Source organism: Condylura cristata, unplaced genomic scaffold, assembly GCF_000260355.1.
Source record: "Condylura cristata isolate star-nosed mole 26May11 unplaced genomic scaffold, ConCri1.0 scaffold00026, whole genome shotgun sequence".
In the NCBI taxonomy this organism is placed as follows: Eukaryota; Metazoa; Chordata; class Mammalia; order Eulipotyphla; family Talpidae; genus Condylura; species Condylura cristata.
Window position 1 is genome coordinate 7,947,042 of NW_004567127.1, and position 9,073 is coordinate 7,956,114.

Here is a 9,073-nt window from a genome sequence, read left to right on the forward strand (position 1 = left end):
CAGAACCCACTTAGTGCAGGCAGGTTTTGAGCTTCAGGGGTGTCCCTCTCCCCCTGTCCTCTAACAGATTTGCCCTATAACAATTCTACCTGACCTGGATCCACTACCCAGTTCACCCCACTGACAGTGGGTCAGGTAAACGCTGGTATCCCTGTAGCAGTGTGATTCGTCAAGAGTTTGGGGGCAGATGGGGAGGAGGGTGAGGATGTCCTTTCATGACATACAGAATCAGAAGTAAATGCCAACTCTGGGTAACTTTGATTTGCAGGGGCCTAGGAAGGCCCTAGATCTCACGATCTAGTTCTGTTCCAAAGCCCCAGGAGGACCTGAATTCCTACAAGTGGGGAAAACTATACTTACTGACCCCAGGGTTGTTCAAAAAGAAGCTTCAGGGATTTGTTTGAGAGGAAATTCAGAACCCAGTTCTGCCAAAAGGAGGAGAGAGAAATGACCGATAACTTTTGGAACGATCATGGAAAAAACTGAAGCACTGTTTCTGGTCTAGATAGAATCTTGGGCCAGTCCCTTGAGCCAGAGCTTCTGAACCACCTCCAGCCTGGACCAGGACTGTTCAGCAACAGGCGACCTAGGGATGTAGCGCCCTCTGGTGGCGCCTGGAAGAAGGCTCAGTGTCAGGAAGGCGGTGTCTCTGCTCAGGGAAGGGAAGGTCTCCCCTAATGGAGGAGTCTCCTAGAGTATTCTCTAAGGGATTCTCTCAGAAAAATTGTCAGGATGAAAAGAGAAGGAAGAATGAGTCCATGTTCTGGTCCACTGTGGAATGTTCTGAGGCCAAAACAGAAGAGGTAGGAGAACCCCAGAGCAGGTAGAGGGGGGAAATGCTGTAAAAGGAAGAAAAAATATTCTGTTCTAAAAGTATGGTGAAGTGGACTTTTTGGATTGTTCCCACAAGCACGGATTCCTGAGGCTCAGCACCTTGCTTTTTGGGGCCTGGTTGAGGCCTAAAGTTGGTGTGACAGAAAGGGGTCTTTGTTAATATGCTTCTAGGCAGAGGAAGAGAGATTCTTTCGGTGTATCTCAGCTTAGAAACCAAGGGGTGGTTATGTGCTAAGAGCGACACAGCCACAAGAGAGACCCCAGGGAGGGAGTTTAGATGAAGTCAGTTTAGATAGCAGGTTCAAAGAGATGTATCTGACCCTTAGAGAGCAGAGTGGGCTCTGAGGTATCCAGAGAACCTAAGCAGAACCAGGGTCTCCCTAGTGGCCTAGGGGCTAAGTCTCTGCACTTTCACTGCTACAGCCTGAGTTCCATCCCCGGCCAGGGAACTGACCACATAGCTCGGCAGACCTCTCCTGACCTGCCCGCTGCTCCCCTCAGCAGGGATTTCAGTCCATCTGCCTGTTCTGCTCCCCGCTGTCTCTGGTGAAACCTCTCACCCTGCCTCTCCCCTTTGCAACTCTGGCCTATACCCCATATCCCGGTTCTTGTGTACAAAACAACAACAAAAAATATAGAACTAACCCAAAATAGAACTGGAAGGGGAGAAAACAAAGGGTGGAGCCACTGAATGCCCACCTTGTCTGGGAACCTCATTCACATGAGAAATTACTCTCACACCCCAACTGAAGTTCTGGAACTAAAGCACAGCAGGTTCTTGAACAGCATCATTTCACCCAATGTCATGTCCTGATAACCCTGATGAGAACATAAAATCCAATTCCCCATCAGGGAACTGTGTGAAGTTCACACGGTCTGTGAATTCTGCATGGGTTTTCTCCAGATACCGGCATTTCCTCCTGCATCCCAAAGACGTGCAGTTAGGTTCACTGTGTGTCCAGATTGGCCCTATTGGAGTACCTGTGAGTATGTGAGTGTGTGTGTGTGTGTGAGTGTGTGTTCTCCTTTGGAAGGGTGTCCTCTCCAGGGCTCTTAACTTGAGCCCTGGGCTACATGGGAGGACTCCAGGCTGCCCTCCCCAGCCCCTGGCCCTGAAATGGAATAATTGGGTTGGAAACAAGTGAAAATAGGTGATTGTTTCATATTAGAATGTCTTGGGTTGGGCCCTCGCTGGTGGCACAACAGGTTAAGTGCAATACTATGAAAGCTTGCCACAGCCACTTCAGCATGAGTTTGATTCCCGGTTAGGGTGGTGGCCCACATGGCGCAGGAGACCTCTCCTGACCCTCAGCAGTGTATTTCAGTCAGTCTGCCTGTTCTGCTCCCCACTGTCTCTGATGAATCCTCTCACCGCCCCTGCACCTCTAGCCTGTACCCCAGTTCTGTATGCATAGATAAATCTTTAAAAAAAAACTATCTCTGCAAAAAAAAAAAAGGTGAAGAAGAAGAAGGTCTTTTCTTTACAAGTTTGGTGGTTTTTTTTTTTTCTGACAAGCAGCATACCATAATTCATCGTTTCCCTTAAAGTTGCAGTTTCTTTGTACTTAGTCACAGTGTTAAGTGAGATGTTACTGTAGTTTAGTAGTGGACAACAGCCCTTCTCCCTTCCCCAAAGTGGAATGAGAGGTCAACACCTTTTCTTGTTCCCCATTATATCTTTAGGACTTGTGCTTTAACCAAAATAGGATCTCAGCAAATCACTGTTTAAAAAGAAAGTTTGAGAAGAAATAAGTAGGTCATTCATCTGTGGCTGCAGCCAGGCCTTCACACAGTGGGACCATCAGCGACAACCTGTCATTGATGAGGGGGTGAATCATGAGTCACTTCTGAGGAGCCCTTTTTGATCATTGTTATTCTGGCTGTGAGTTGAAAGATGTTGCATAAAAGTTTGCCTCGGTTGAACCACTGGTGGGAACTTTGCTTGAAGCAGGATGTGGTAAGTGCATCTCATCTGAGTTTTGAAGGTGTGGGTTGTGCTTTGCAAGTGTCTCTGATTTGCTAGGGGGCTGTGCAGGGCCTGCCTGATCTGCAGAACTGAGAGTTGGGGGAGGAAAGGGGGAATGTGAGTGTAAGCAGGTTCACCCTGTCAGAGATGAGTAGGAAGCCGTGCTCAGGGGCTCATGTTCAAGAGGACCCAGAGGGGCAGGAGATATCACATAGTGTCCCCCATGGTCCGGCCTCTCTTCTTCCTAGCAGAGGCAGAGGAGGCTCTGATAGACTGGGGATAATAAAGTTACCTTCCCTTGGCTTCAGTTGTGGGGATTAGATGTGACAATGCATGTGAAGCAGGCCTGGATCATGTACATGTAACATGTGCATGTACACACGTTAGTATTCATATTAATATCATTATTTTTCAGTACTTTCTGGATGCTCATTTCTATTTTCTGTCACATTGACAAAGGGGGTGGTGGTGGTGGTGGTGGTGAGACCCCAACAGTGATGGCACCAGGCGACTTCCTGTGGAGTCACCAACCACAGCTAGATTTTGAGGCTGCAGGAAAACAGAATTGTAAGTCTCTACCAAAGCCTGCTGGCGATTCTCAGATGGAGTCTCTAGCAACAGGTGTGGAGTCAGAACAATGGCAAATCATCACCAGAGAAAAAGAAGGAGGAGGAAGCAGGGGTGGGCACCATTGAGCTGAGTCCCAGGCAGCCCTGACAAGCATCGGCTGGTCTGGTGAGTTCTAGAATAAGAGGTGTCTGTGAGCGTTGTCCCACTGCAAACTAGGGTGTGTGGGTCTTTATCGCCCCCCCCCCAGTCACCTGATGAGGCTACTGGGTAGGGGTGTGACTTCCGGAAGAAGATATTGGCAACTGAAGCAGGTCCTGAGAAACCCGCAGCAGGGGTCCCATGCAGCTGCAGCTGGGCCAAGGTCCTCAGAGGGCAGCAGAGACAAGGGACCTTTTCTCTCGGCCCTCAGCCCTTGTGGCCTGATGCAGATGCAGATGTTCAAGACACTTTGAATCTTATGTACTTAACTGTGCGGCTCACAACAGTTTCACAGACATAGGCTCAGTTCGTGGGGTCCTTGGGAGCAGATCTGGGCAGGTGGCAATGTGGGGAGAATGAGAAAATGCATGCAAGCGGCTTGATGGGGGCAGGTCCCAGTTTCACTCCCCTGGGTAGATGAGGGGTGGTCATCTCCTGTCTCCAGGATCCTGGTTAGTCCTCAGTCCTCATAGCTGGAGCCCCTAGGCAAGGCTTCCTGCTCATCTCTGCTGGCCCTTATATGTCCTGATTCCCATGGAATCTAGTCTGCAAGGCAGGTGGGAACCTGGCTGGAGAAGTCAGCATCCAAGTATCCCAAGGCAAGAAGCCGGAGAGCAGAGAGCAGAGCTCAGAGTCAGGCTGGGGAGACTGGCATGTGACTTGAGCACAAAGAACAGTCTGAGAATGCAAACACCTGCACTAGCCCCCAGCTCCAACACAGTTTTATCACAGGCATATGATTCCCCACTGTGAGTTTCAGTTCCTTTCCTGACACTCAGCTCCTTGTCCACATGCAGGCGGACACTCTGCACATTTAAGATCTTTGCTGCCACTTTTGGTTACAGCTGTGTAAGTCTCCCATCATGAGCTTGAAAATTAATTTGAGGTGCAACAGTGTTTCCAGGCATCAGGAAACAGACCATTAGGAGCCCTCTTTTCTGACTCCCATCATGAGCTAGAAAATTAATTTGAGGTGCAACAGTATTTTCAGGCATCAGGCAACAGCCCAGTAGGACCCCTCTTTTCTGTGACTCCCAGAGAAGTGAGCAAATAAAGTGAGCCCGCTACTCCCCTCACTTCCTGCCTGGGGACAATTTCTACATGGGGAAAGTTCACCCTATGAAGAGCAGGGCAGAGTCAGCTATGGGAGTTAGGAGAGGCCGAGTGTGCTGAAACTTTACAACAGAGTGCCAGAGATGAGGGAGCCATACAGAAAAGCTTCAGAACTCTGTGTGTTTCCTTGGATGTTCACAAAATACCAAGTTGTGCTACATAGGATGACACTCCAGGAAAATGGCCAAGAGGACACCAGACAGCTGAAATTGAACAAACACTAGAATTTGCACAGAACTGGGAGAACATCATGTAAGACAGATCAGCAGGGGAAGTCTTTGTTGAGTAGATGGGAAATTTACTTGGAACCTCAGGTGGTGAAAACCTCAGAAAGGGCCCTGTGAGCCTAACCATGAGCTAGAACTTCCCGAGCCAAGCTTCAAATTCTCCAGTCAACAGCAAATAAATTAACATCATGCCAACAAAATCCAGATCCACTGTGACAGTGTCATAGTTATACTGTTCAGCTCCCAATAAAGAAAATTACTAGATACACACACACACACACACACACAAACCAGGGTATTTGACTCGTAATTGGGAGAAAAGGCTGTCAATAGTAACAGACCTAGACATGGCAGAATTTAACATACAGTGCTTTAAAGAGATCATTTATGTAGATTCAAAGATTTAAAGGAAAACATGAATATAATAAAAGAGAAATAGGAATAGGGAAAAAGGAACCTCAAGAACCAAAAAGACCATTTGGGGGAAAAAAAAAACTCACTTGGTGAGAATAATAGTAGATTATGTTTTAAGTTAATTATATGCAGAAGAAAATATTAGCAAGCTTAAAAGCAAAGTAACAGAAACTTAACCAAAATGAACAACAAAGAGAGAAAGGAGTTTATCATGCAGGGGCACGTGAAGGTCATTTCAAGGACTTTGACTTCTACTTTGAGTAACATGCGCACTGTTAGGGGATTTTGATGAGAGAAGTAATACATCTGCTTTACACTTTATTGCAGTTACTCCAGCTACTCTGTTAAGAATACACTGAAGAGGGAAAGAATACACTGTTAGCCTGTAAAGAAAATATTACAGTATTCTAGCTGAGAGATGGTGGTGGCTTAAAGCAGGTTAACAACTGCAGGACAAAAAAGTAATGATTGAAATCTGGGGCAAATTTCAATGGTAGGAGCAGATTAAATTCTTTCATGCAGTACATTTAGAATCAAGAGAGAGGGCCTCCTTGGTGGGGCAGGGGTTAAAGTCTCAGCACTATCAAACAATGCCCAGCCACTGTAGCATGAGTTCAATCCCTAGCCAGGGAGGTGACCCACAAGGCGCAGCAGACCTCGCCTGTCTCCCCACTGCTCCCCTCAGCAGGGTACTTTGTCAGTTGGTCTGTTCTGCTCCTCACTCTGTCTCTGGTGAGTCTGTTATAGGGCACCTCAATTCAGAGAGAGGCACCCCTGAAGTCCCAAAACCTGCCTGCTCTAAGTGGGTTCTGCCATCCGCCGCAACAAGACAAAACATATAAAGCTTTAATGAAAAGTGACTTTAATACAGTGAATATACAATATGAAACACAAAGAATGTAACTTCTAAATCGAACACCTGAAGTTACCCATCCCCTCGTGGGCAAAAGTCAACCCAAAAGGGTGTGGCCCAAAGCAAGGCCTGAAAGCCTGCCACAAGACTAAAGCACCTTCTGGCCGGGACCCATGGAAAAGGGTCAGAAATGGCCAGACAAATCTGAGAGGAAAAGAGCAAAAGCAAAATCAATATAAACACTGCCATAGTCACCTCCCTACAGGTATCTCACCCACATCTGCCTTAACCAGTCCAGGGTCAGGAAACAAGCACGGTTTCTTCATCACATGTTTGCTGCTCCATGTGGCTTCCTTAGGTCTCCTTCTCCATCTGCCTTCTTCTCTCTTCTCTCTCCTTTTTCTCTGCTCAGTTCCACCCTCCTTCTGGGTGGGGCAGGGAACCTGGAACTTCCCTTCTCCTAGGGACCACCCAGTTACAAGTCCTCTCACCAGCCCATATCTCTGGGCTGTACCCTAGTTCTACACAAACAACTAAACATAAAATAACAACTACTATCAAAATGCTGTCCCAGTGGCACGGTGACCTTGGAAGATTTTATGAATGCATGGCTTGAAAGAAAGACCGAGAGAAAGGTGTGGGCCTGAAACTCACTGGCTCTGGGAGTCTGTAGAGACAGCAGGCTGTTGCCTTTCTTATTTTAGCATATCTTGGAATATCCTAAGCTAAACAGCAAGGAGAACAAGGGCCTGTCAGAGTAAAACTGGAGATAGAGTTTTCTTCTGGAGAACTTTTGCTGTGGTGATTGCTTTTAGCAAAATTTTGCACAATCACTCCATTCTGAAAAGTTAGGTCCCAGGATCTGGTATGGAGAGCAGAAAAGAAAAATAAGGAACCCAAATTGCTCTGCAAAAAAAAAAAAAAAAAAAAAAAAAGTAAGAAGAATTTTGGATCTTCCCCTCCAGGAAAAGAGGGTGGGGGTTGAAATGCATTGAAGAGCACTCTGGGGGCCTCAGGGCCTCTTTCCTTTTCCAGGGAGGGTGTCTTGCTGTTAAATGACAGAGCCAGGGTTTAAAGTCTACAGCCTGATGCTCCATCTCAGCCACCCCCATCATTCCTCCTCCCCATCGGCTGCCTCAAAGAAAGCAGGTTCAAGTTAGGAGGCAGTGGTTGGATACAAAACCCTCCAGTCTCCATCTGTGGGGAGTTGAGGTGAAGGCCCACATAGCAGTGAATTGAGGTATACCAAGTACTCTGGCACAAAGCCCCACAGCGACTTCAACTTCGGGGGACAGGCGGCTTCCTTTGGTTAGTTCTGTGGGTCACACACAGTTCCCCCTCCTTCCCCAGAGGAACTGGTAAACAACCTTTTCCCCACCTCCTGCCTTCAGACCTCCTCCTAGGCCTTGGTTGCTAGGACTACGATACTTTCAATTTCCTGATAAGCAGGGGCCTATATCTAGGCCTGACAGAATTTGCATCTACTTTCCTTTGGAGAGTTCACAAAGAAAGAAAGCAAAAGCAAAACAAAGCAGTGTTTCATTGCACAGCCCCACTCACTCTGGGAACCTGGGGGCTGGGGCTTAACCACAAACTTGCAAATTGATGGCTACTCAGACCTCTCACCCTGCACAGCAATGGCGCCCACGCCCAGTTATTCACAACATTTTCCTAACTGAAGTCTCCCCTGGTCTTCCCAAGACCTGGGATAGTTCGGTTGGGTGTGAAGATTCCTCTGAGGGTTATGGTGTGGCCCTGGGCCTGGGGACCCCGTTCAGACTGATGTGGTTCAATCTGTAGCATCTGGCTCAGGCCCTGGAGACATTCAGGAAGTGACAGGTAAGTGAACGAAGGGAGAAAAGATGAACAGACTGTGGCTCTGTGTGGCTCTCAGCTCAGGCCAAGGCTGCCCTGAGTGGTGGAGGGGGTGCAATTCCAGGGGCAAGGCCCCGCCAGCTCCGTGTTGAAGCAGCTCTGCTTGGCAGAGCCAGTGTGGGAACAGATGCCCACCTGGTCCATATGGCCAAGTAGGCATGGGGGCTATGTGTAGCTCCCTTTGAATAGGAACAAGATAGGAGAAGGAATGTTATTCTCGGAGGCAGCCAAAGGGCAGAGGAATCTCAGGCCCAGCGGGCAGCCCCTTCTGTGAGAGTGATGCCAGGCCTGAACCAACCTCCTCTGCCCTCCTGAACTTGCCACTGTGACCTTCCTTTGTTCTTCAAGGGCATGTCTTACAAAGCTTTTCATTTCCTCAGCTTCCCCACTGAGAACACAGCCCTCTGCCTAGCTAAGCTGTCAAGTCCTTCCTGGGCTGGGCAGGGGTGAGGGGAGATGGGCCTTGTGGGGTGTGGGGGTCATATCTTCCCTAGGCTTTGCTAGAGGGTGAATGTGGAAAGTGCCCTTAGTCAGTGAAGAGGTTTTTACTTATCTGAGTTTCAGGACTCCACCAAGTGTTCACAGCTTTCTATGGTCTCTGCTCACTAAGAAAAAAATTAGAAAACAAGCATGTATCAGATTCATTCATTGGGCTGAAGACAGGGTTTGGACAGGGCCCCCTCCTGGGTTCTGGTCCTGATAGCCACTAGCCAGCTGTGTCAAATGAAGCTTCACCTTCAGCCAGGGAGGACAGGACTGGCAGACTCCAGATTCTCTAGGTGGAAGTTTTCCTGTCCCAAGAATATGTTGGTGAGGTCCCAGGCCTACCAGGGACAGCCTGGACCAGAGGAATGCCTGAGTGTGTCCCTTCTGACACCTACAATTCTAAGTTCTTTAATATTAGTAAACAGCCAGAATAAGGCTGTTAATGAGACAAATGAGCTGCAGAGAAACAAAGAGTGTGGAATCCAAGAGGATAAAGATATTCCATTGACATGCAGGCATGAAGAGAATTTCTATTCA